We start from the raw sequence: 27,320 nt of genomic DNA on the forward strand, positions 1-27,320 counted from the left end.
GAGATCAGTTAACACCGTACTGCCCCTCTAGACTACTCCGCTCTTAATGAACTGGTGGTGCCGCGTACTAAGTCGGTCTCCTGGGGAGATCGCCGTTTTTTTGGTTGTGGCCCCAAAACTATGGAATACATTACCTCAATCCATCAGGACCAGCCCATCTCTCATGTCATTTCGAAAAAAAACTGAAAACATGGTTATTTAATCAGTAATCACCAGAAGCTCAGTAGGGGAGACGTTTTTACAGAAGTAATAGCGCCGAGACGCCCACGGGCAATTGTTCGCGCTCTATTAAATGTCACTAATAAATAAATAAATATCATTCACACAATTAAAATCACCAACCCATACACGAGGTGCTTGTAAATTTGAAATTAGTAATGAGGCATGCATAAGAGGGCTGAGTGATTGCACTTAGGAGCATATTGTGCAAGACAAACCAATGGGTCACCACCCAACAATCCCCCTATGATTACAAATGTCCTCTCTCTGGCTCTGCCTACTTTGCGTGTATTAAAAATGGAGCCCCAGGAGAAATGTACACCAACATCCCACTAGAATATGCCGAATATGTTGTGTCAATAATTTGGACTGCAATATGTACCTACCTATGCTGCAAGTAGGCATACACCCTCCGTCTCTTAACACATGGGGCCTTACTCCTCTAATTCCATGTTAGAATATTATATTTCAATTTCAGGTTGCCTTTTATGTATATCGCGTTCTCCCCCCAGGTGGGTCCCTATGCAATTGCTACATAGACAGCTTCTTTCATAGTTCCTCAGGATTTCAAATAGCATAATAGCACCTTGTAAACCCCTAAAATCAAATTCTACTATCCCAACTTCCACACTTTGGCTAAGAAAACAACAGGCACCTTGCTAAACAATACAACATGCAGTGTATCGGCTCTCACATCCTTGCTCTGTGGAATATTCTCCATTGGAGCTTTGGAGACGTGCTCCATTGTCTCATTTAGCTCCTTGGTGGGTCCCTTCACCGGTTTGTTATTTATTTACATTGGCCCCCATACCTCACCCACGCTCAGGTATATATATTGTATTACGCAATTGTTCTTTGGAACTGTACTTTTACCTTCAAATAAGCATATCTGCTGATCTGGGTGTTAGCTCCAGACATTTCCACATGTCCATCTCTGAATCCCCAGAATCCACATGTTCTGAACCAGATCCTGTTTCATGCTCTGGGGAGTGGGTGCCCGTCTATTGCAGGCTCTTGGATGATGCATCAGCTACCCCTGGAGCGCATTCTTTGACCACCTGTGCATCAGTGGACCTTCCTCTCCCTCTCCTGCTATGCAGCCATTTGGATCAATCCAATTTGGACGTTCCATACTTCTGGCAGGGCCTCTATACTTTAGGGCTGAAGCCATTGCCAGGCCCACTTCAAATTCATAAGAAAGTGTCCCCTCATGTGCTACAATCCTAAACTTTGCAGGCATATCGTAGTCCAATTTTGCGTGATTGCTTATTGACACCCACAAAGTAGCTTGTTAATTTCTGGACTTCCATCATATAGTTGGTACAAATTTTAATTGAACTTTCATCAATGGTCCATGGCCCCTTCCTTCTTGACTATTGTAAAATAAGGTCTATGTCCCAATAGTTGAACATTCACACCACTACTGGTCTGAGTGGTGTCCCCGGGTGGAGTGGGCACACTGGGAACCTAAGTGTCCTCTCAACCGAGAACTTAGGTACTTTACCCACAATGACTGTGGACTCCAGCCTGTCCTCCAAAAATAGTTCCATGTTTAGGCCTTCTGAGCAGTCCAATTATTCTAATGTTGTTGTGCCAAGAGCACCCTTCCGCACTCTCTGCTTTGATTGTCAGGCTTCTCCCTTCCTCTTTCAAAGTTACCAGCTGTGCTTGTACTACCCCCACCATCTGTCTTAAGACATTAGTGTGGATTCATTGCTTTCTACCCTTTTAAGAATTTCCCTGTGGTCGTTTCTCAGGAGACCCACATCTATCTATTGCTACAGCATCTATTTTCGATTCAAGTGTACTTTTCACATCAAGTAAAGGATGTAGAAACTTATTGGACTTTCCTGAGTGCCTACAGATTCGAACCACTTGTTTTAATTCTTCCTTCTTACCAGCGGGAGTAAACAACATCGCCTGTAGCCTTTGAAATAGCAGCACCTTCACACCATTGGCTTCACCATCATGGTTTTCTATTACATTTTTCCTTTTTGCAGTCTGTTTGCCCATTGTTTACAGCTTCAAAGCCCCCAACCATACCACAAGCAGCACTACAGTAAAAAGAGCATGTGTAGCTGTGTTAGATCATATTAATGTTCCATTTCTGTATCACCTCCTGTAGAGTCCTTGTGCCTGGTGTCTGCCTGGTAACTGTGACCCACTATACGCAGGCTAGCCAGGGAAACTGTGTTCTCAAGATGCTTGTAGGAAGTAATTATTAAATCCAATTCCCAGGGAGGAGCAGCAGCCATGTGTTAAACCTCCCCCCACCACCAAAGTAGTTAAAAGCAGTAAGAAGCAGTAATTATTGTTGTGCCCTAGACTGTGCAAACCCTTTTCCTGCTCCAAAAAATGTGCATTTACTTTCCTACTGCTTCTCCAGTATCAGGAGCCCACATCCCGACATCAACATCAATTTGAACTGTAACAAACATTAGGCATGGCCTGTGCCTTTTGTTACTGCCATTAATGGCTGCCGGCTTGGTACTTAGCCTCTTCAGTCTCAGCTGTTCACTTGTCCTCCCGTGAGGTTCCTACATGAGACCCTCCTGTCCTGACCCAGTGAGGCCTATGTTCAGGGCTCGAGTCAGGGTACCACGCGGGTGGACGGCATCCCTCTACTTATTTTACCGGGGGACGCCATCCCCCTTGCCAAACAACTGGAATTCACTCTTTGGTCTCTCTGGGACGAGGAGCTTGGCACCTTTCATAACGTCACTTCCTGTCGTGACGTCACTGCCGGTGACAGCGTCCCCCCACTTCTTTTTTTTACGACTTGTGCCCTGCCTATGTTATTACTCATCCTAAAGTTTGAGCCAAGCCCCCGTGCTGAGGACCCGTGCTCAGGCCTCTCTGGCTCTGTTCACAATTTTCACCGGACCTGCCTCCTAAAAGCAGCAGCCACAGGCCAGTTCATTCAGTGGGGCGCCTGCCCTTCCTGATCGGGAGGGTCCGCCGACTCTTCTGCTGCTTCAACCGCCAGAGGGGGGAAGTCCAAGGCTTGTGCAACAAGCACCTGCAGGACTTTGTCGTCCAATTAGCCTCCCTCTCGAGGGGTAGCAATAACACTCCACTCTTCCGGTGCTGGGTCCTTGCCCTGCTGATGCATCACCAGCTCTGCGATTCTTCAATTCCACATAATCAGAGATGGTTCAAACAACTTCAAATGTGTGTCACAAGTATCTATGTCCAGGAACGCCACAGTGGCTGGCCTCGAAGCAATGTTAGAATGTCCGTCCTTTCACAGATGGTTTATGTATAGGTCGTATTCAAATTAAGCTAAGTGCTACTTAGTGCACTTGACACTGCAAAGTTAAAAAAGGAAATAAATAATGAGAAGTGGAATAAAGCATAAAATGTCTGTGAAAAAAAATCAAGCTCACTTTTATTGACATCCAGCATAGTAGGTTCACAAATCCTTAAAACTTCAAAATACAATACTCCACAAATATAATCTTGTTAGGGTTAAAATAATCATCAGGTGAATAATCAGATTCAGTGAAGGATATTATCATGTGTTTTATTCTATATTTTCAAAAAAGACATATAAACAAAACTTTTGCTCAGGAAAACAAAAGGCAATTAGTGGTGCTTGAATTAGTCTATTACACTCATGCCCATATTCCCGTCCATCGTTTTGGTGGCCCTCACAGGTAAGAGCGGTGAGCAGGAGGGGCGGGGGTGGCGGAGGGGGGGAGCGACAGTCAACAAAAAACGTCAAATGGAAAAAAAAACACCTACCTTGCACTCGCCGCATCACCGACTCGGTAAGCCTCTTGGAACTCCTATTATACACAATGTCTCCCATAGTTTAGCCCTTGGGACAAGGTCAAACGCAGATCGAAGATCCACAAAATCCACAAATAATCTTCCATTCTCAAAATCAACAGTTGTCCACTTGCTAGCTAAGAACCATAGAATTTGGTCCACTTTGCAAATTTTTTGCCTGTACCCCTCTTGTAAGTGGGATGGTCCCTCATTTTGCCTAATCCTGCCCCATAGTCTGTTAAGTATTTGCGAGTAACTTTCTGTATGTTTTTGATCAGATTTATAAGTCTGCAATTACTCACGATGGCTCCATCCTCCTTTTTGTGGATCAGTACTATTATAGTTCCCTTCCAAGAGTCTGAAATCTGCTCCCCTGCCACCAATGCATTGGATACCGAGTTTATGGATGGGCCCCAGATCTGAGGTTCACTTAGATAGAGGTCTACCTGAACTTTGTCTAGTCCAGTCTTATCATTGCACCTCTATATAAATATACACTCTGTTTGGTAATGAGTTCCTCCACTGTGCAGGCTATGTGTGTCAGGAGATGTGGTAAATCAACTTCTGCTTTTGATCAATACTGTGTAAAGCTCTTTCTATATTTAGTCATTAGAATTAGTGCCGAAGTTTCTATCGACTCCTAAGTGATCTAAGAATCTGCCTAGGATATTCAGCCCAAAGCATCACACCTTGAATATTGTGAAAACTGTGAAACGTGCAAGAATTGTGTGCATTTGTACTGGAAGATCTAGGTAGGTATTTAACTGTAATAAATATTAAGGGTTTCATAGGTTTTCCTGATTTCAATCATCTTCTGGGGTGTTGTATCAATGGGCCCTTAGAAGCTACAGTTGAGTTTTTTCTGGAAGGATCTGCTTATTTATTTGAGAGAGATTAACCATAAGCCTTGGTGGCCCATCTTTCGTACCACTGCTTACTGGTATTTACAGGTGGCACTATAATATGCTATTCCCTTTGAGCTGTGGTAGTACCTGCAAGCCTGTGATTTAGGCATTCTTTTTGCAATCTTTCAGACAAGTCACTCAATCCTAAAATGATAGAGGACGCTTGAGTGACTTAAGGAGTGTTTTGCTGTAATGCAAGCACAGCTTAATTGGTGCAGGTGTGGGCATCAGCACTCATTCTTGGGGGCCAGGACATATTTTTTATCTTCAGTTTGACTAGGGGAAGAGAGAGACAGACAAAAAGAGAGAAAGAGGGAGGACGAAAAAGCAAGGACAACAGTGACAAAGAGAGGAAGGATGGATAGAAAAGAACCTCCTGAATTGTGATAAACAGATTGTAAGTGTAGAGTCACCATAGAAAAGGGCATGAAGTGGAATCAATCTAGGCAGCCTTGATATGTGACAATTCTGGCATTCTGCAATGTTGGTGGTGGACTCCTTAGAGAATCTTTGTATACCTCCTCTTACTGTTACTGTTCACAAATAAAGGAGTGAGTGGGAAAGTAACAACAAAAGAAGACGGTTACAATGTAGCTACTGGCAATGCAATTCAGTTACTTGTGTACGCATACAAAGAGGGCCAGGAAAATATGTACGTGCAGTCCCACAGAAATACTGAGGCATCCGTAGTTGATGCATGCAGAAGGTAACTGGCCCAATCTGTGCACGTATTAATGCACAAGAGTTTAAATCAAGGACAGAATAATAAAATATTTGCCCCAGCATAGAACAACATGGGTAACCTTGGATTTAGAGAGCATTAAAGAGTGTCTTGTGTACACTGCCATACAAACGAACATTGGAGCTGCAGGTGCACTTTCTTTCCACAGTAAGATGATGTTTGACCAGTGGCGGCTGGTGATATTTGAAAGTGGGGAGGGGTAAAAGGTGGTTAGGAATTTTATGTAGCAAGCAAACTCAATGGGTAAATATAGGGACTGGGTAGGTTCTCCTCCCGAGTAAATTTGAAAAAAGATTGGCAAATGGTACATTTTAAACCAAATGAGCTTAGTGAGAAGGCACGTTTTATAAAACAGTGGAAATGCAATAGTCGTGAAATATTAAACACATTATAACTGCCTCATATCTTATCAGATTAATATGTTCAACAGTTAATGCAATGTGAAAATTGTATAGCATTACAACTACATTCCCTTTAAAGTGTGTGCTTGCCCAGCATCTTGCACTGCATGTGGAATCGGCTTTGGAAAAAAATGATCTAAACAGGCTTTGGGAAGCACCCACAGGTGCTGACTGCAATAAGTAATCTAGAAATATGTACAGATAGGTGTTTATCTGGGATGAAAAAAGAAGGGGCTCTCTGAAAGGGAACATGTAAAATACATTTCTGTGATTCTCATAATGAGCCATCTGACTGGTATTTTGGCCTCATCTCTTTCCACTTCAGCACCCTCTTTTCACTCTCCCCCAAATGCACTTCATCCCATCTCCCTCACTTCACCACCCCAAACATGTATTTATTTGATGTTTTTATAGCCCTGGCTACACCCTATGGTGTCAGAGTGCTTTACATGGTTTGAGAATAAGTTTACATCAAGTATATGATGAAAGTCAGTTTGGTTATAACAGTCAAGTAGAAAAGTATAGAACAATAGAAGAGTAAGGTAGTTCAGGAAGGACACAGTAATGTTTAACAATCAAGCATGGGAGCATGGGTAATGGGGATGGAGACGGATTCAAGGCTGCATAGTCAGTTTGTCAAGGCACCTCCCCGATGTATATTGTCAAACATGGTCTGATCAGTGGGAGATTCAGATCATCAGGTTTTCTTGTTGAAGTAGTTGCTGAGTTGTAGTGACTTGAGTTCTCATTTGAAGCAAGAAAAGGTGGGGTTGTTCCTTAGGGAGTGAGTTACAAATCTTCGGGGCATTTCCAGAGAAGGAGCGTACCTGTGAAGATTTCTTTTTAAGTGTGGGAGAAATGAGAAGAGAGATGGAGCTTCTCAGAGTGGGGCCTTTCCCTGCTCTCAATAGTTTGGTTTTAAGGTATTTTGGGTGTTTTGTAAATAGGGCTTTGTGGATGATACAAGCTGTTTTGTAGATGCACCTACCTTCTATGGTATAGCCAAGGGAGACTTTTAAGGGCAGGTGAGATGGGGTCAATCTGATTCCTGTGGCAAGCCTGGCAGACGCATTGAGAATTGTTTTTAGGGGTGCAGAGTGGCTTTTCGGGGTTCATGAAAGTTGTTGGGTATTATTTGTTGGGAGAGATTTTGAAGATAGGATGTAAACCATCCCAGGATTGTGCCATTGATACCAGTGCAGATCTTGAGTGTTTCAAATAAAGCTTGGTGATTAACTGTATCAAATGCTGCTGGTAGTTTGAGTAGGATTAGGATAAGGGGTTGCTTTCGTCTAAGGATCTGTGAATGTCATCTGATATACTGAGCATAGCAGTTTCAGTGCTGCAGCCTTTCCTGAATCCTGATTTGAAAGTGTTGTGGGGGTTAAATTCTTCTATTTGTTGGTTGACTTGAAGTAGAATATAATTCTCCAACGTTTTTGCTAGAGTTAGTAAAGGAAGGTTGGTGATGGGTCTGAGGTTGTTGAAATCATTGGGGTCCGCACCGTGTGTTTTTTAGAATGGGGGTTACTAGGCAAAGTTGGAGGGAGTCCGGTATGTGGACAGATGAGAGGGAGGCATCGATTATTTTTGTCCAGAACAAGCAGATGATATGGTTAAGGTTCTTTACTAGGGTAGAGGGGAACGTGTTGTAGATGTGGGATGTGGGCTTCAAGTTAGCATTTATTCTGAACATTTCTCCTTCTAGCACATGTTTGAAGTCTGGCCATTTAGCATTGTTTTTCAGTTGAAGGAGTTAGTTGTTTGGACTGCACTCACACATTTAAGCACTTTATTTTCGTTTACTTTTGCCTTGTAAATATTTTGTCATTTGTGTAACCCATTCGCACACATTTACACTGAATTTCAATTCTAACTGGAATATATGATAATTGTTCTGTGCGCTCTGTAGAGAGCCTGACCCACTGATAGGCACTTTGCTTTGCCTTCAGCCTTATCACCAGGGATTTCAATCAAACCCCCTCATAAACATCTGGCAGTACTCAACGTTTGCATTACACAAGACTGATAAAATGCACAAACATTATAGAAACACAATGAAATAGCTAACACTCTTGGGGAATGCAAGATTAAGGGAAATATTTGAAATGAAAGAGGAACTAAATCACTAACATACATTAAATTAATGCTTCTATCATACATTGTTCTTATGTCAATCCATGCTTTTGGCATTAATGTGAAGGACATAAAGATACGACTAGTTTTAAAGCCATACATCATGTAACTGTTGTTACTATAAACATATTTCTACCTTGGTGCTTGACTTGGATCAACTTCGGAAGGGAACATAAACTATGCTTGCCTTTTTGATCAATTTTGTGGGGGGGACAAATACAGCAGTTCCACTTCTGAAGGGGCCTGGGGTGTCACAGTGAGGGAGTTAGCTTGACCAGTGGTCTCAACACAATATACATAGCACAAGATTATCAATATAACCTGGGCTGGACTGGCCGTAGTGGGCACCTGGCGTTTCCATGGTGGCCCGCTAGGATGGGGGCCAGTTTTGGGCCCCCGGGAGGCAGTTTTTGTTAAAGGGCCCTTTTTGCAGCATAGCTGCAATATTGCCCCTGTAACAAAATCGGCCCTGGCAAACAGCTCAGCCACACCCCAACCCCCTTGGGGGCCGGCCAAGCACTTTCCCAGGGCGGGTTTTGGTTCCCAGTCCTGGCCTGATTATAACACTTACCTTTACAGAGGACAAGGGATCAAATCACATGTGCTTGCATCCTGTCCTACTCTGTGACGAATGGGAAAGTGTGGGATCTATGCTTGTGAATGATGGACATCTGGCCTCATGCAGGGATGCAGTCTACGATGCCTGAAATTATGATGCTGACAGCGTCACTGGCCTACAGTGGACACCACCATAGACTACAATGGCAATAAATGGCTTTAGAAAGGTAAGCTCTTATTTGCACGTCACACTGCAGAAAGTTGATTTACTGTCTGGTTTCTGTCTCCTGCTTCAGAGCGAGGCGGTGCAGGCATCCTGGGACAAGCCAGATTTAAGTACATGTGTTTGGCTACCTCTGAGAGAGGATTTAGATTTAGTTTGTGTGTTTATAATCTACAGTTGAGGTGTATCTCTACATCTAGACTGAACACGTTCAGCAGGCGCTTGTGTACTACTATTGCTGGCCTTATGTGTCTGTACTGGGTATACATTCTGATCATTTCCAACTGGTGATGTAGTAGCTCATTCATTTTCTGTTGAGACTTGAATGTTTAAGAGTAGGTCACCAGTTGGTAAGTTTCCAAGGTTTCTAGATACTCCTATGATCATAAATATACAATATTCAAGAAATATGGACCCACTAAGAATAACCCTGCGTACCATAGGTATGTCTCCACAGTACAGCATGTAATACAAAGGAGAATTTTGTATTTGCTTTCAGACTACTGAACGAGAGAAACCATATGGAGTAGAAAATGGGCGATTGCATTGCATTATATATTGTCTGATGCATACCATTTGTTTCAGAGCTTGAAAATAGCATCTAGAGTAGCCCATTGAGCGAAACTCTGGAATGCTACTTTCAAAGAAAAAAGAAGTACTAATCGAAAAGGTGCACGTTTTACACTTAGTACCAGAATGAGAGAAGAAATAAGAATATTATAGTGTTGCATCGTAAATCTAGCAACTGTGATTTGGGGCTACTCTTTTTCAGGTTAAGACGGATCAATTTGGGGTTCCCTAAAATTCTTTTCTTTTTGTTGTTTTTATTGAAAAAGACCTGGTACAAATAATGAATAAATAAATTTTTTCAATCATATATCTTACTTAAAATCCATCCAACATATCACAGAGAAAATGTGTGAATCAACTCTTTAAAAAATTCCAAAGTGAAGTAGTGCTTTCTAAAAAAAGGAACGATTAAAACAGGGGACACCAGATAATTCATTAATAACACTAAGCAGTGAATCACAATTCCATTGCCGAGTCATATCCTAATTATCCCACATTGATTTACCAGAACATTGTCATTATATATAAGGGGTCACACAGCCAGTAATCGGTCCCCAAATAGCCCGCCGCCAATCCCTCATCATTCTACCCCTACGTGAGTAGAGAGCGGATTCGATATTATAGATCCCTAAAAGCCTAGCCAACCACATCTGATAAGACGGGGGTGATACATCTTTCCAACCGGCAGCTAACAATAGCCGGAGCACATCCACACATATAAATACAAAAGCTTCATTCCCCCTATTGAGACCCAGATTACTGTCCGTTCCTATTAACATTAGGGGGTTCCCTAAAATTCAATGAAAATGTATGAAATATTATTTATTTATTTGCCTTCTATATATATTGAACAATGTGTATCGTATAATATTACACCAGGACAGTTTACAAGGCGTAGGCGGAATAGGCTACATTTTTGCCACTCTGTGGTATTCCTTAACATGGAGTTCCGGCCACATTCTGCCAGTCACTGCATGGTAGATTTTATCTCCTATGAGGCTCCAGAAAATTCGAGCGCAAGTGAGATTTGGAATCTCCCAGCATGATTTTCTAATACGGGTGGTCATTGTCAGAGTGCTGCCACTCAAGTAGATTTCCCACTTGAGCGGCAACAAAATCAACCCAAATGGCAGCGTTCTCAACACATGGTGCCATTCGCGCTGATTTTCAGCGCTGCTCGAGCTACTGATACCATATTGCTGCATGAGCTGCATATTTCCACCTGTATGAAGTTTATATGACAACATATTTGCATGTTACATATAAGAATACATCTAATTTCAAGCCATGTTTTGGATTGTATGTAGAGTAAATACCAAAGCGATTTGAAGGACAAAAGTTCAGAGCCCTACATTTTACCTTGCACCACACGCCATCCTGTTTATAATTGGGAGTATCGCATGGAGTGCAGCTGGACAACCTCTAACATCACTGCTATGGTGCAATCCTTAAGCCTAGTAAGGATCCCTGCCGCTGCAACTCATATCGCCCATCTATCGTCAATACGGATAACAAGATCCTTACCAAACTTATTGCCTCAAGACTCCTCCCTCTCTTGACAATCATAGTCCAGCCTTATCAGGCTGGTTTAATACCGGGCGAGTTGATGTCTTTTAATCTGCGCACCTTCGTCGCCCTTCTCCACAATATTGATCCATCCTCGCATGCAGCAGTATTTCTAGATGCCACCAAGGCATTTGATTCTCCTAAGTGGCCTTACCTCTTCACTCTGTTGATATATCTTGGATTGAGTCCTACCTTCGTTGAACAAATCGGGCAGCTGTACGCTAAAAGTGTGGCACAAATAATGGTAAATGGTAGAATATACACCCCCTTCTTTGTGATGACAGGGTTCCCCCTTTTCTCCAATTCTATTTGCAATTGCAATGGAGAGACTGGCAGGTCGGCATTCTCAGCACCATGCCCAGGTTCACTAATAGAATATCGATGTAACAAACATTGGTGTTCTAAATATTTTAAAAAATATATTGACTGCAAAAATATCGACTCCAATACTTTAACAAGTAAGTACAAAAATATAGAATCAAAAATATCAAGGTAAAAAATATAGATGTAAAAAATATCGATTTTAAAATATATTTAAAATAAAATAATATATAGTAAATATATTAAATATTAATATTATTTTTAACAAATGTAATTACATTTAATATACATTTCAACTAAATATAACAAATAAACTTAATAAAAAATATAAACACACAAACATAAACATTTATACATATACATATATTTACTTAAAAATAAGTTATTAACAATTATCTTTATTTAACTTTTTTACTTTAAGAGTATCTAAAAATAATATATATATATATATATATATTTATATATATATATATATATATATATATATATATATTCTCTATCCTCCAGTGCCGGTCTGTGCACTTTGGGCTGTCGTGGCGCGGTCCTGGTTAGGCCACCGACAGGCCTGCAAATCCAAACCAAATACCTCCAAAGTAGCGAAGTACACCAGGACACACGGAGTTCGTTGCAAAATTTAATGGCAAAGTGAAAAAGTGCGACGCGTTTCGCCGATAAGGCTTGCTCACGCTCGCCGAACCAAACAGTGACAGCCATTTTTAAAGTGCTGCAAACACACCCAGTGAAAAACACTTATTCACAGAAATATTTGCAAGGACGCCATATTGTACTATGTTAATAACGAGTTACTAGATCTCTTATAACATGAACAAAGCAATATACAGTGTTGGGGTTACACGTGCGAGTGTTAAAATAATAATTCAAAAATTGTCAACTAGAGCCGAATGATTACTTAGGGCGATATTCCTCATCAAATTAGTGGTATAAAACACTTGATAAATCCTATAACTACCAGCACGATTATTTAAATGCATTTGGAAGTAACTTGCATTATTAAATCATATATAATATTCATCTTATGCATATTGCGCCGAGTAGCGATCACATGTTTGTCACTAGTCCGTAATCTTAACGCTCATTGGATGATACAACGCACAAGCACGTATACTCCCTTCTGATTGGATATCTGTTGCTGGGAGACAGAGTAACAACATAATTCTCATTGAATGCATGTAATCCTTAGAGCTGTGCCCAAGTGGGCATGAAAGTGCATTTATAATCGCCACCATCGGCGGATCGCAAATAAACGCATAGGTTGTATAAATTACACCACATATCGCCCCTGTGGGCTTACAATGTCAGTTCAAAGGAAGTCCTCGCCCCAGTGGGCATATGTCTCATATATCAAGAGAAGGTCCCCAACGAGATAATGTTCAGATTCCAAACAATTCATAGTATCCAGCAATACCTCATAACATCTGTGAAAAAGAAGGATTGTTTGTAAATAAGTGAAATAAAATAGACATAAAAATGTTAAAATACAGACAGCATAATTTTCAATTCACTTGATTCAGATATTTATATCATTCTTCGTATAAATGCACAGCCAGTTCCTCACTAGTATTCAGTCCCGCAGGGGCTAAGCACTGAAAGTCAATAATGTATCTGGACTCGAGTTTCCTCATAGAGAGTTCATGATTACCACCTCGTACCCCTGGATCCACACAATCAATTACCACCATACGTAGTTTGGTTTCATCCTGCATATGAGCATCAAAAAAATGTCTAGCGACTGGGTATTGTTTGGTGTGATTCCGTATTGCTCGCAAATGTTCCAACACCCTCTTCTTGGCCTCATGTTTGGTACTGCCCACATACCACTTGTTACATGGGCAGATTAGCACATATACACTGTATGGGGTGTTGCAGGATAGTTTCTTTTTGATGGTAAAATCCCTGGTTGTACCAGGTATGATGAGAGATTTGCAGTCTCTACTGAATTTGCATGCCTTGCATTTCTTACAGCATACAAACCCACCAGATGTGATCTGAGTTGACGAGTTCTTCTCGGTCACGTAATTGCAACTGAGCTCATCACGTAAGGATCTGCCCTTCCTAAACGTGATCTGAGGGTTGTCACCTAGATATTTTTTAAGGTGGTCATCGGTATGTAAGACATGCCAATGTTTCTTAAATACTTGTCTCACATCATTAGATTGGCCAGAAAAAGTTGTAATAAATCTAATGGTTTCAGATTGCATTTGAGGTGGTTTGGGAACTAATAATTCCTCTCGTGTTTTACTGTTGCTACGTTCAATTGCTTTGGCAATAACTTTATTGCCATATCCTCTTTGTCTGAACCTTTGGCACATAACACTTTCCTCCTTTTTGTAGCCTTCTTGTGTGCTACAATTACGTCTGGCACGTAAAAGTTCCCCATAGGAGATGCTGTACACAAGACTCTTAGGATGACAACTAGATGCTTTGAGGAGGCTGTTACCTGATGTGCTCTTCCTAAAGAGTTTGGTGGTCAAGATGTTATTGACCACTTCCACTTCCACATCCAGAAATTCCATCTTCCTCTTACTGATGTGTTCCGTAAGGGTCAGATTCAACATGTTTATATTCAGTTTGTCAACAAAAAGTTTAGCTGATGCCTCATCTCCATTCCAAATGAAAAAAATATCGTCAATGTATCACAGCCACAGGGACACATTGATGAATTCCGCCATCTCTTGGACCACCTGCTCCTCCCACCAGCCCATGAATAAATTCGCGTAGCTGGGGGCGAAGCAGGTTCCCATGGCTGTGCCCTGTGACTGGCGATACATGACATCATTAAAATAAAAAAAATTGTTGTTCAGACAAAAATCTATCATAGATAGAAGCATTTGAGAATGCAACAATAGAGAGATGGATCTAGAGTTCAAGTAGTGTCTGACTGCTTTAAGTCCATATGTGTGTTGGATACTCGTATATAGACTGCTGACATCTAGGGTGACCAGTGTGAAGTTGTCTTCCCAATGAATGCCATTGATAATGCTCAGAAATTGGGTGGTGTCCTTCACATAAGATGGTAATGCCACCACAAAAGTTCTCAAGTAGTGGTCAATGTATTTAGATGTGTGTTCCAGAAAAGAACCTATCGATGACACAATTGGACGACCTGGGGGGTTATCAGGATCCTTATGGAGTTTAGGGAGGAGGTATAATATTGGAACTTTAGGATGGGCACAATACAAATACTGATACTCCTCTACCTCAATCAGACCTTTGTCTCTCCATTCCAATAGTAAATCTATGAAATTCCCCATAGATCTCAATGCATCATCCCTGTCACATGTACAGTAGCAAGTTGAGTCCTGTAGCTGTCTCAAGCCTTCCTGGATGTATTTGCATTTATCCAAAACCACAACATTACCCCCCTTATCTGATTGTTTTATGACAATCTCCTTGTCAGATTTAAGGGAATCAATGGCCAGAAGTTGTGTGTGAGATAGGTTCTTAAAATTATAGGGGCACTTCTTATATCTCAATTTGATAAGATCCTTGAGTACTCCTCGTTCGAACACATCAATAGCATCACATTGGATAGGTGGTAAAAATACACTCTTAGGTTTGAACTTAGATCCCGGATTCCTATCAAAGTCCAAACCCCAACTTTCCCAATCAGGTTCATCAGTCATATTTGCATCATCACCTTGAATTTCCTCTAGTAAAAAAATGTCCTCCACATCAAGATTACTCAGTACATTGCTGGCCCCTGCAGCTGGTCTATCCTTTACCTTTGTACAGAACCATTTTTTCAATTTAAGTTTCCTAGCAAATAAAAACAAGTCAATACGAGTCTGGGCAAAGTTCATATTCTGTGATGGACAGAAGGAAAGGCCAAGTGCCAAGATCTCTTTCTCACCTTCAGTAAGCACATGGCGTGAGAGGTTCACCACAGTCTTATTCATTTCATGTTCTTGCTCCTTGTAGACATTCCCATTGGAGCTTCTGTGGCGTTTAATCCTCCTCTTTTTTGCTTTCTTGTTCCTCCGGTTCCTCCTCTGCTTCCACGTTCTCGTCCTCTTTGATTCCCCTTCTCCCCCTGAAAAGTCTCTGTCCGACTCTGACTCATCATCTGAAATTGGGCTAAAAAATTCACCCTTCTGCTTGTGGTTGCTGCTGGTTCTTGGGTAATTCCTGAGTTGGAGGCATCCGATAGATTTCCATCAGATATATCGCTTTCCACTACTTCTGCAATTGGTCCTGATTTCTGCTGACCTGTTAGTGGCAATCCTGTTGTTTTATCAAATAAATGGTCAAATTTCTTTTGAAAAGTTAACGTACGCCCTGAATGATAGTCTTTAAAATCTCTTATAAATTTCCGTTGCTTTTTGGCCGTAATCTCTTCCTCTAATTTATCCATTCTTCCCTTGAGTTTTTTGAGATGTTCCTCCAGTGCCTCTTTTGTCATCAGGGGTTCAATTTCCGCCAAAAGTTTCTCTATATCATCCAGAAGCTTTGAACGGTCTTTAAGGGCGTACTTGACCAAGATTTTCATCATTATTATTGAGCAGGATGACGTATTATCTGACCATTCATTTATCATCTCCGGGTCCGGATCCTCATAAGTAGGAATAGTGAAGATCCTTAGACCCCTAGGTACTCGTTTGACATCGATATATCTGGATAGGGACTCAGCCTCCCACCATTTAGATAGTTCTTTTTTGTATAATTTTTCAAGCAAGCTCAATTTCGTCTGTAGAGTGATTTCTTGACCGATACTCGTAGGGGTCAGGGTTGGTTCTATGTTCGTGCTGGCTATATTGAAGAACAATTTATCTGCTGTCTGTTTACGACGAGAGTCTAATTCACCAGCCATGTTGGTATATTTTAAGCAGAAAACTCCGTGCGTGTCGTGAAGCTTTTGGTTCCCTTGTCAGCTTCCACACGCTCGCCTACTTTCATGCATGTACGTCGGTCGGCGGATCGCAAATAAACGCATAGGTTGTATAAATTACACCACATATCGCCCCTGTGGGCTTACAATGTCAGTTCAAAGGAACTGACATTGTAAGCCCACAGGGGCACAGCTCTAAGGATTACATGCATTCAATGAGAATTACGTTGAGGCGGCAGAGGACCTGGAAAAGCGTGCCGGTGGCGAGGAACGGGGTGGGAACATCCCCAAACTCGCACAGTGGCGTGCTGAGTACAGGATCTCTACCAACCGACGTACGTGCATGAAAGTAGGCGAGCGTGTGGAAGCTGACAAGGGAACCAAAAGCTTCACGACACGCACTGAGTTTTCTGCTTAAAATATACCAACATGGCTGGTGAATTAGACTCTCGTCGTAAACAGACAGCAGATAAATTGTTCTTCAATATAGCCAGCACGAACATAGAACCAACCCTGACCCCTACGAGTATCGGTCAAGAAATCACTCTACAGACGAAATTGAGCTTGCTTGAAAAATTATACAAAAAAGAACTATCTAAATGGTGGGAGGCTGAGTCCCTATCCAGATATATCGATGTCAAACGAGTACCTAGGGGTCTAAGGATCTTCACTATTCCTACTTATGAGGATCCGGACCCGGAGATGATAAATGAATGGTCAGATAATACGTCATCCTGCTCAATAATAATGATGAAAATCTTGGTCAAGTACACCCTTAAAGACCGTTCAAAGCTTCTGGATGATATAGAGAAACTTTTGGCGGAAATTGAACCCCTGATGACAAAAGAGGCACTGGAGGAACATCTCAAAAAACTCAAGGGAGGAATGGATAAATTAGAGGAAGAGATTACGGCCAAAAAGCAACGGAAATTTATAAGAGATTTTAAAGACTATCATTCAGGGCGTACGTTAACTTTTCAAAAGAAATTTGACCATTTATTTGATAAAACAACAGGATTGCCACTAACAGGTCAGCAGAAATCAGGACCAATTGCAGAAGTAGTGGAAAGCGATATATCTGATGGAAATCTATCGGATGCCTCCAACTCAGGAATTACCCAAGAACCAGCAGCAACCACAAGCAGAAGGGTGAATTTTTTAGCCCAATTTCAGATGATGAGTCAGAGTCGGACAGAGACTTTTCAGGGGGAGAAGGGGAATCAAAGAGGACGAGGACGTGGAAGCAGAGGAGGAACCGGAGGAACAAGAAAGCAAAAAAGAGGAGGATTAAACGCCACAGAAGCTCCAATGGGAATGTCTACAAGGAGCAAGAACATGAAATGAATAAGACTGTGGTGAACCTCTCACGCCATGTGCTTACTGAAGGTGAGAAAGAGATCTTGGCACTTGGCCTTTCCTTCTGTCCATCACAGAATATGAACTTTGCCCAGACTCGTATTGACTTGTTTTTATTTGCTAGGAAACTTAAATTGAAAAAATGGTTCTGTACAAAGGTAAAGGATAGACCAGCTGCAGGGGCCAGCAATGTACTGAGTAATCTTGATGTGGAGGACATTTTTTTACTAGAGGAAATTCAAGGTGATGATGCAAATATGACTGATGAACCTGATTGGGAAAGTTGGGGTTTGGACTTGGATAGGAATCCGGGATCTAAGTTCAAACCTAAGAGTGTATTTTTACCACCTATCCAATGTGATGCTATTGATGTGTTCGAACGAGGAGTACTCAAGGATCTTATCAAATTGAGATATAAGAAGTGCCCCTATAATTTTAAGAACCTATCTCACACACAACTTCTGGCCATTGATTCCCTTAAATCTGACAAGGAGATTGTCATAAAACAATCAGATAAGGGGGGTAATGTTGTGGTTTTGGATAAATGCAAATACATCCAGGAAGGCTTGAGACAGCTACAGGACTCAACTTGCTACTGTACATGTGACAGGGATGATGCATTGAGATCTATGGGGAATTTCAGAGATTTACTATTGGAATGGAGAGACAAAGGTCTGATTGAGGTAGAGGAGTATCAGTATTTGTATTGTGCCCATCCTAAAGTTCCAATATTATACCTCCTCCCTAAACTCCATAAGGATCCTGATAACCCCCCAGGTCGTCCAATTGTGTCATCGATAGGTTCTTTTCTGGAACACACATCTTAATACATTGACCACTACTTGAGAACTTTTGTGGTGGCATTACCATCTTATGTGAAGGACACCACCCAATTTCTGAGCATTATCAATGGCATTCATTGGGAAGACAACTTCACACTGGTCACCCTAGATGTCAGCAGTCTATATACGAGTATCCAACACACATATGGACTTAAAGCAGTCAGACACTACTTGAACTCTAGATCCATCTCTCTATTGTTGCATTCTCAAATGCTTCTATCTATGATAGATTTTTGTCTGAACAACAATTTTTTTTATTTTAATGATGTCATGTATCGCCAGTCACAGGGCACAGCCATGGGAACCTGCTTCGCCCCCAGCTACGCGAATTTATTCATGGGCTGGTGGGAGGAGCAGGTGGTCCAAGAGATGGCGGAATTCATCAATGTGTCCCTGTGGCTGCGATACATTGACAATATTTTTTTCATTTGGAATGGAGATGAGGCATCAGCTAAACTTTTTGTTGACAAACTGAATATAAACATGTTGAATCTGACCCTTACGGAACACATCAGTAAGAGGAAGATGGAATTTCTGGATGTGGAAGTGGAAGTGGTCAATAACATCTTGACCACCAAACTCTTTAGGAAGAGCACATCAGGTAACAGCCTCCTCAAAGCATCTAGTTGTCATCCTAAGAGTCTTGTGTACAGCATCCCCTATGGGGAACTTTTACGTGCCAGACGTAATTGTAGCACACAAGAAGGCTACAAAAAGGAGGAAAGTGTTATGTGCCAAAGGTTCAGACAAAGAGGATATGGCAATAAAGTTATTGCCAAAGCAATTGAACGTAGCAACAATAAAACACGAGAGGAATTATTAGTTCCCAAACCACCTCAAATGCAATCTGAAACCATTAGATTTATTACAACTTTTTCTGGCCAATCTAATGATGTGAGACAAGTATTTAAGAAACATTGGCATGTCTTACATACCGATGACCACCTTAAAAAATATCTAGGTGACAACCCTCAGATCACGTTTAGGAAGGGCAGATCCTTACGTGATGAGCTCAGTTGCAATTACGTGACCGAGAAGAACTCGTCAACTCAGATCACATCTGGTGGGTTTGTATGCTGTAAGAAATGCAAGGCATGCAAATTCAGTAGAGACTGCAAATCTCTCATCATACCTGGTACAACCAGGGATTTTACCATCAAAAAGAAACTATCCTGCAACACCCCATACAGTGTATATGTGCTAATCTGCCCATGTAACAAGTGGTATGTGGGCAGTACCAAACATGAGGCCAAGAAGAGGGTGTTGGAACATTTGCGAGCAATACGGAATCACACCAAACAATACCCAGTCGCTAGACATTTTTTTGATGCTCATATGCAGGATGAAACCAAACTACGTATGGTGGTAATTGATTGTGTGGATCTAGGGGTACGAGGTGGTAATCATGAACTCTCTATGAGGAAACTCGAGTCCAGATACATTATTGACTTTCAGTGCTTAGCCCCTGCGGGACTGAATACTAGTGAGGAACTGGCTGTGCATTTATACGAAGAATGATATAAATATCTGAATCAAGTGAATTGAAAATTATGCTGTCTGTATTTTAACATTTTTATGTCTATTTTATTTCACTTATTTACACACAATCCTTCCTTTTCACAGATGTTATGAGGTATTGCTGGATACTATGAATTGTTTGGAATCTGAACATTATCTCGTTGGGGACCTTCTCTTGATATATGAGACATATGCCCACTTGGGCGAGGACTTCCTTTGAACTGACATTGTAAGCCCACAGGGGCGATATGTGGTGTAATTTATACAACCTATGCGTTTATTTGCGATCCGCCGATGGTGGCGATTATAAATGCACTTTCATGCCCACTTGGGCACAGCTCTAAGGATTACATGCATTCAATGAGAATTATGTTGTTACTCTGTCTCCCAGCAACAGATATCCAATCAGAAGGGAGTATACGTGCTTGTGCGTTGTATCATCCAATGAGCGTTAAGATTACGGACTAGTGACAAACATGTGATCGCTACTCGGCGCAATATGCATAAGATGAATATTATATATGATTTAATAATGCAAGTTACTTCCAAATGCATTTAAATAATCGTGCTGGTAGTTATAGGATTTATCAAGTGTTTTATACAACTAATTTGATGAGGAATATCGCCCTAAGTAATCATTCGGCTCTAGTTGACAATTTTTGAATTATTATTTTAACACTCGCACGTGTAACCCCAACACTGTATATTGCTTTGTTCATGTTATAAGAGATCTAGTAACTCGTTATTAACATAGTACAATATGGCGTCCTTGCAAATATTTCTGTGAATAAGTGTTTTTCACTGGGTGTGTTTGCAGCACTTTAAAAATGGCTGTCACTGTTTGGTTCGGCGAGCGTGAGCAAGCCTTATCGGCGAAACGCGTCGCACTTTTTCACTTTGCCATTAAATTTTGCAACGAACTCCGTGTGTCCTGGTGTACTTCGCTACTTTGGAGGTATTTGGTTTGGATATATGTATATATATATATATATATATATATATATATATATATATATATATATATATATATATATATATAATTATTTAAATTAAAAAACATTTTATAAGAAATTAAAACATTAAACTATAAAAAAGACACTTAAACTTACATTTCCCAATACAATAAATTCAATAGTAGAGAAACTGTTGGATAGCGGAATAATTACATTTACTATTCCAACTCCAGTGAGTGCAACAGTAGGGAAAGTGTTGGAAAGCGAAGGGGAAACAATTACTATTCCCACTCCGGTGATAGCAACAGTAGGGAAAGTGCTGGATAGCGGAGGGGAAAAATGTACTATTCCCACTCCAATGAGTGCAACAGTAGGGAAAGTGTTGGATAGCGGTGGGGTAAAAATTACTATTTCCACTCCAAAGAATGCAACAGTAGGGAAAGTTCTGGATAGCGGATGGATAACAATTACTATTCCCACTCAGTGATTGCAAAAGTAGGGTAAGTGTTGGATAGCGGAGGAATTAAATTTACTATTCCAACTCCTGTGAGTGCAACAGTAGGGAAAATGTTGTATAGCGGAGCGGTACAAATTACTATTCCCAATCCAATGAGTGCAACAGTAGGGAAAGTGTTAGATAGCGGAGGGGCAAAAATTACTATTCCCACTCCGAAGAGTGCAACAGTAGGGAAAGTGTTGCATAGTGGAGGGGTAACAACTACTATTCCCACTCCAGTAAGTGCAACAATAGGGAAAGTGTTGGATAGCGGAGGGGTAAAAATGACTAGTCCCACTCCAGTAAGTGCAATAGTAGGGAGAGTGCTGGAGAGCAGAGGGTCAAAAAATAACTATTCCCACTCCAAAGAGTGCAACCCCCTTAAAAGTAAAAACAACACACAAAAACAAATAAACAATTACACTAAATAAATATCAAATAATTAACATTAATTAACAACTATATATAATTAATTAAACACAAAGTACTTCCCACCCTTTACTCCTATAAAAACCACAACACTCGCCTAAAACTAATTACACAATTGCCATAATTAATTACCAATCAATTTTTTAAAATTAATTAGCAACCAATTAATAATTCAGCAATTAAAAATAAATTACTTTCCACCCTTTACATCTATAAACACCACAACAAACACCTTAAAATGAATTACACAATTATTATAATAATTACCAATTAATTAATTTAAATTGATTAATAACCAATTATGTATTAATTAAGAATAAATTACTTTACGCAATAACAGATCAATTAAACAAATATTATTAAATAAAAAATAATCAATACATTTAATATAATTCAATTACTTCCCACCCCATTACCCTATAAACCCACAACCCGCTAAAGAACTAAAAACGCCAAATTAAAAAAAAAATTACTAAAAGTTTAACACATTTATTAAAAATACAAACAATACTTATACAAAAAACATGTCACCTACATATAAAATATATACTAACATACATAACAATAATAAAAAACGATATTTTAACAACTATATTTTTGCAAACGATATTAAATACTTTGATATTTTTAAAATCGATATTACTTACCTTAAATCGATATTCTTCACCACGATATTCTTGCCGTCGATATTTCTCACCCACAATATCAATGACTCGATATTTGTGCAACTCTAAATTTTGTACACAATGTTCTGTCTCTGCACCCCATGCCCATCGCGGACTTGCATTGACTCAGCACAGAATTTTAGTTTTGCTCTACGTGTAACAACATCATCTTATACGTTTGGAAATAAACTAGATTTGCCGGGCTGTAAGGTTTTGAGATAAATTGGGTTAAGTCAGTAATTCTCCTCTTAGTAGGTGAAACAACACCCTTTTCCTCTGAATTCCTGTTGATGTGGTCTGATGGATTAGTAAAGTATTTAGGGCTTTGTCTAAGAAGGGATGTGGATGAACTCTGGAAATCCAATTATGGATGGCTGCTCACCTGGCTGGATGAACACATTGAGGGCTGGCACCATCTTCCACTTTTGCTTACTGATCGTCTGGCCATTGCTAAAATGTTTATTCTTCCAAAGTTTATCTATCTTTTTATTAACTTGCTGATTACTCTCCCTCTGTGCTTCTGCCGGCAGCTCAGGTCATGTCTGGTCTTGCTTGCCGGGGCGGGTGGATAGCCGCATATCTCCTGGGAGATATTGACACTCCCCTTTGAACAGGGAGGTCTGGGTGACCCTGATATAGACCTATACTATTATAGAGCTCAGGCACTATTTGTCCAGCATTGGCAATTTCCTGTGCAATTCCTTGCCCATAAGGCCTCAGAATCTGACCAAATCGTGCCCTGTCCTTGATCGATGGCTCTGTTTCTTGCCCCCAAGTGACCACGGATGCAAATTGACACTGTTGCAAGCTCGATATGGGTGTGGAATGAACTTCGACGCAGGGCCCGGATCAAGCATGTTTTTGCTCCCTCTGAATCGCTTATTGGACACGTCGCATACCCATCACCTGTGGAAAGTGCACCTTTTTACCATGGGCTTCATCTACACTGATGTTGGGTTTATCGCATAACAACAGGCAACACTAGGTGAAGATGCCAATCTCGTAGACATGCTTACATATTATCAATTGCGCAATGCTACCAGCACTGTGCACGCCACATCCCCACTTACATTTCAAGTTTTAATAACAGTCCGTACGAACCTATCCCCTGCAAGCTAAAAACAAGAATTTACAAGGGAATGCAAAAATCCTTGCCAATTAAAGCCCCGCCCAGTAGACATGTGTGGGAAACTGATATATTGACCCTTTTTACAGATAAGCAGTGGCACTATTGCTGAACCCTGGACCTTCTGCTCTCCCCCAATTATATGCTATGTCTGGTTCATTTCAACTATATTCACTGCCTAAATCATACTCTGTGATGTTGTATGCAGTCTAGTAGCTGGGATGGGAGGAGTCCAGGGGTTGAGGGAAGAGGAGGGGCAACGACAGGAAGCGGGCAGTTAGAGTAGGGACAGGGTAGGGAGCAGATGCAGGAATAAAGCTCTTCTAAATATATACTTTGTCAGTCATTATTGCGACCACGACATGACAACTGGCGACGAGGATGGGATCAAAGTGACCTGCTAGCCCCGCTGATGAGCAAGAGCAAGAACTGCCCTGTCCCGGACACCAGCAAGACGCGATCGCTGTTGCAACGTCTGTGCCCTGAGTCGCCGCCGCCTACAGCCGAGGCCAGCGGTAGAGGAGTCGTCCCACGACCAGGAGATCGTGTGAGGCCACTCCGGAGCAGTGGAAAGTGAAGTACTGCCCCTCCGGTGTCCGATGCGATTTTTGCGCCAAAATCGGGAGTGTGTCCCGAAGACCGAATTGAGAAGGAAGGAACTGGGAGCCCACCCCAGCCTTCCTGAAGCGTCCTGCCCAAGTGAAGAGCGCAGCGAGAGGCGAGTGAAGCCTGCGGAGGCACCAGAACAAAAGCGCCGACTTCGCCGACATCGGTTCTCACCCCCGATGCGTGAGGAACGGCACGCGGCGAACGCAGATGCTGGAGCTTGCCCCCCGGCCTACCTGAACGGTGGAAAGTGGCCTAGAAGTGGAGGTGGAGCTACCAAATCCCTGTTCCTGAAAGAAGAAACCCTCGGTGAGTGCCTAAAGAGACTAAGCGTGATCGATGCTGCATGGAGTTCAAGCCTCGTGGATGAATGGTGGCGGCCATCTTGAAGTCAGGCGACTGCAAAGGACATCCCTGTGAAGTGAATGGGCGGCCATCTTGAAGTCAGGCATTCCCAGAATAAGGCAAAGACAAGCATTGGCGAGTGCAAGCGTGAAAGCAAAACAAGCATTGGAAAAAACAATACAAGCATTGAAAAGACAAAAACAAGCACTGAAAAGGCAAAAAACAAGCATTGGCGAGTGCAAGTGTGAAAGCAAACCAAGCACTGGAAAAGCAAAACAAGCATTGGAAAGACAAAAACAAGCGCTGAGAAGGCATAAACAAACATTGGCGAGTGCAAATGCAAAAGCAAGACAAGCAGTGAACATTTCAAGGACATACACTAGTCAAAGCAAAGTGTGACATTGACACGTCGATTCAGCCATGGTGCAGTCACCCGTCAGGAATGGAGGTGATGCAGCAGCGGCTGCGGCCACCCCGATCGAGCCCATTGTCTCACACCTACGCCCCCCGGAATCACTAACTCTGGTGGCTGGTGGAAGTATGGGCCCTCGGTGGCAGGAGTGGCTGGAGGATTTTGAAGACTACCTGGAAGGGTCAAAGGTCACAGGAGACAGAGACAAGCTGATTGCACTCCGCAATCTGGTCGGCAAAGAGATCGGGAAGGTCATCAAAGAATTACCAGCGGATGACAAGGGGACTTATGATAAAGTGCGTGATGCACTCAACAGAAAGTTTGTGCACAAGAGAAACGTGGACTATGAGAGATATGTGTTTCATCAGGCACGTCAAGATAAAGATGAGATGATGAGCACGTTCATCGCACGTCTGCGCCACCTGTCGCAGTACTGCAATTTTGACTCCTTTTCAACGGAAGATGCCATCTGACTGAGAGTCATCGAGGGCTGCCATTCAGAGACCCTTCGCAGACGCCTGCTACGAAAAAGTCATGACCTCGACGAAATTGAGGAGATGACAAGAGTATATGACCAGGCGGAAGAACATGCCAAGAACATGGAGACTGGCCGAAGCGACTAAAAGGAACAGGCCTACTGGACACGAAGCTCCAGCAGTCGGAAAGGATCAAGTGACCACCAGAGACGGTCTTGTCCAGTGTCCCTACGCGGTTATCAAAGCCATCGACGACTTGAATCCAGAAGAGAAAAGAAACCGGATCACAACAAAAAGCCTGAACGTCCACGGAAATGTTATAGATGTGGGTATGACTTCCCACACACAGACTCCTGTCCCGCGATGGGCCAACAATGTCGAAAATGCGGGCGCATGAACCATTTTGAAGTAATGTGTGGGGTTTTCAACAAGGAGAGAAGGAGCGAGACAACAAGATCCAGACCAGAAGGAAAGCGACACTACGCAAAAGCCGTGCAAGACCGGACACCATCGTCATCCAGATCATCACGCTCCAGCAAAGAGTCACACAGATCCCAATGGACCAGAAGGTCCTCGTTGAGAGATTCAAGATCAAACTCGAGAGAAACGACATATACAGATGAATATATATGCATGGTAGCTATCCCAGATCAGTTAAAGAGGTATCCTCCATTGGACATTGAAGTGGGGACCCATGCCACCAAATTTGTACTTGACAGTGGGGCTTCACTAAACTACATGCCCGTGACCGAATACAAGAAAATGAAGCCGGCTTTGAGCCCGGCACATGTCAGGGTATTCACCTGGATGGCAAGAAAACCACTCCCCTGACTGGACAAATTTGCAACGACACTCAAACTTGAATCCACGACAATACAGGCCTACATTCATGTCATTGAAGGACCAGAGGCTGACTGCCTCCTCAGCCTGCCCACAGCGGAGAGACTTAGACTGGTAGAAGTACTATATCGAGTACAGGCCAATCCAGACATCGTCCGAAAATTCCCGAAACTGTTCAGCGGACTTGGCAAGATGAGCAAGTGCCTAATTCAATTACACATAAATGATCAGGTGCGCCCCATTGCCCAACACCCAAGGAGAGTACCTTTCCACCTTCAGCAGGCAGTAGAAGACGAGATTCAGGAACTGCTTCAGGCAGATATCATTGAGAAAACGGATGGTCCTACACCGTGGGTATCACCAGTTGTGATCGTTCCCAAGAAAGGCACCCCTGAGAAAGTAAGATTATGTGTGGACATGAGGCTTCCCAACACAGCCATAGAACGAGAGAGGCATCCAGGACCACACCTGAGCGACATGATAGCGGCCTTAAATGGGGCCCAGGTATTCTCGAAGCTAGACCTCAACAAGGGCTATCATCAGCTTGAGCTACACGAGAAATCACGATATATCACAACGTTCGCAACTCACCTGGGCCTATTCCGATACAAGAGACTAAACTTTGGTATCTCCTCGGCAGCCGCAATATTACAGGAGACCATACGCCAAACCATCAGGCACATCCCAAATTCACTAAATTACAGTGATGACATACTGGTCTATGGATCCAACACCCAAGAACACGACCAAGCCCTGGATCGAGTGTGCCATTCTCTCCTAGAGGCGAACTTAACTTTGAACAAAGACAAGTGTGAATTTCACCAATCCACTCTCAAGTTCTTTGGCCATGTGTTCTCAGGGGCAGGAATGAAGCCTGATCCCGAGAAAGTCACCGCCCTCAACACCACCAAGAGTCCCCAAGACGTCAGCGACGTTCGGTCATTTCTTGGAATGGCCAGTTACTGCTCCCGGTACATCAGGGACTACGCAACCATCAG

Source organism: Lissotriton helveticus, chromosome 3_1 (assembly GCF_964261635.1).
Source record: "Lissotriton helveticus chromosome 3_1, aLisHel1.1, whole genome shotgun sequence".
NCBI lineage: Eukaryota > Metazoa > Chordata > Amphibia > Caudata > Salamandridae > Lissotriton > Lissotriton helveticus.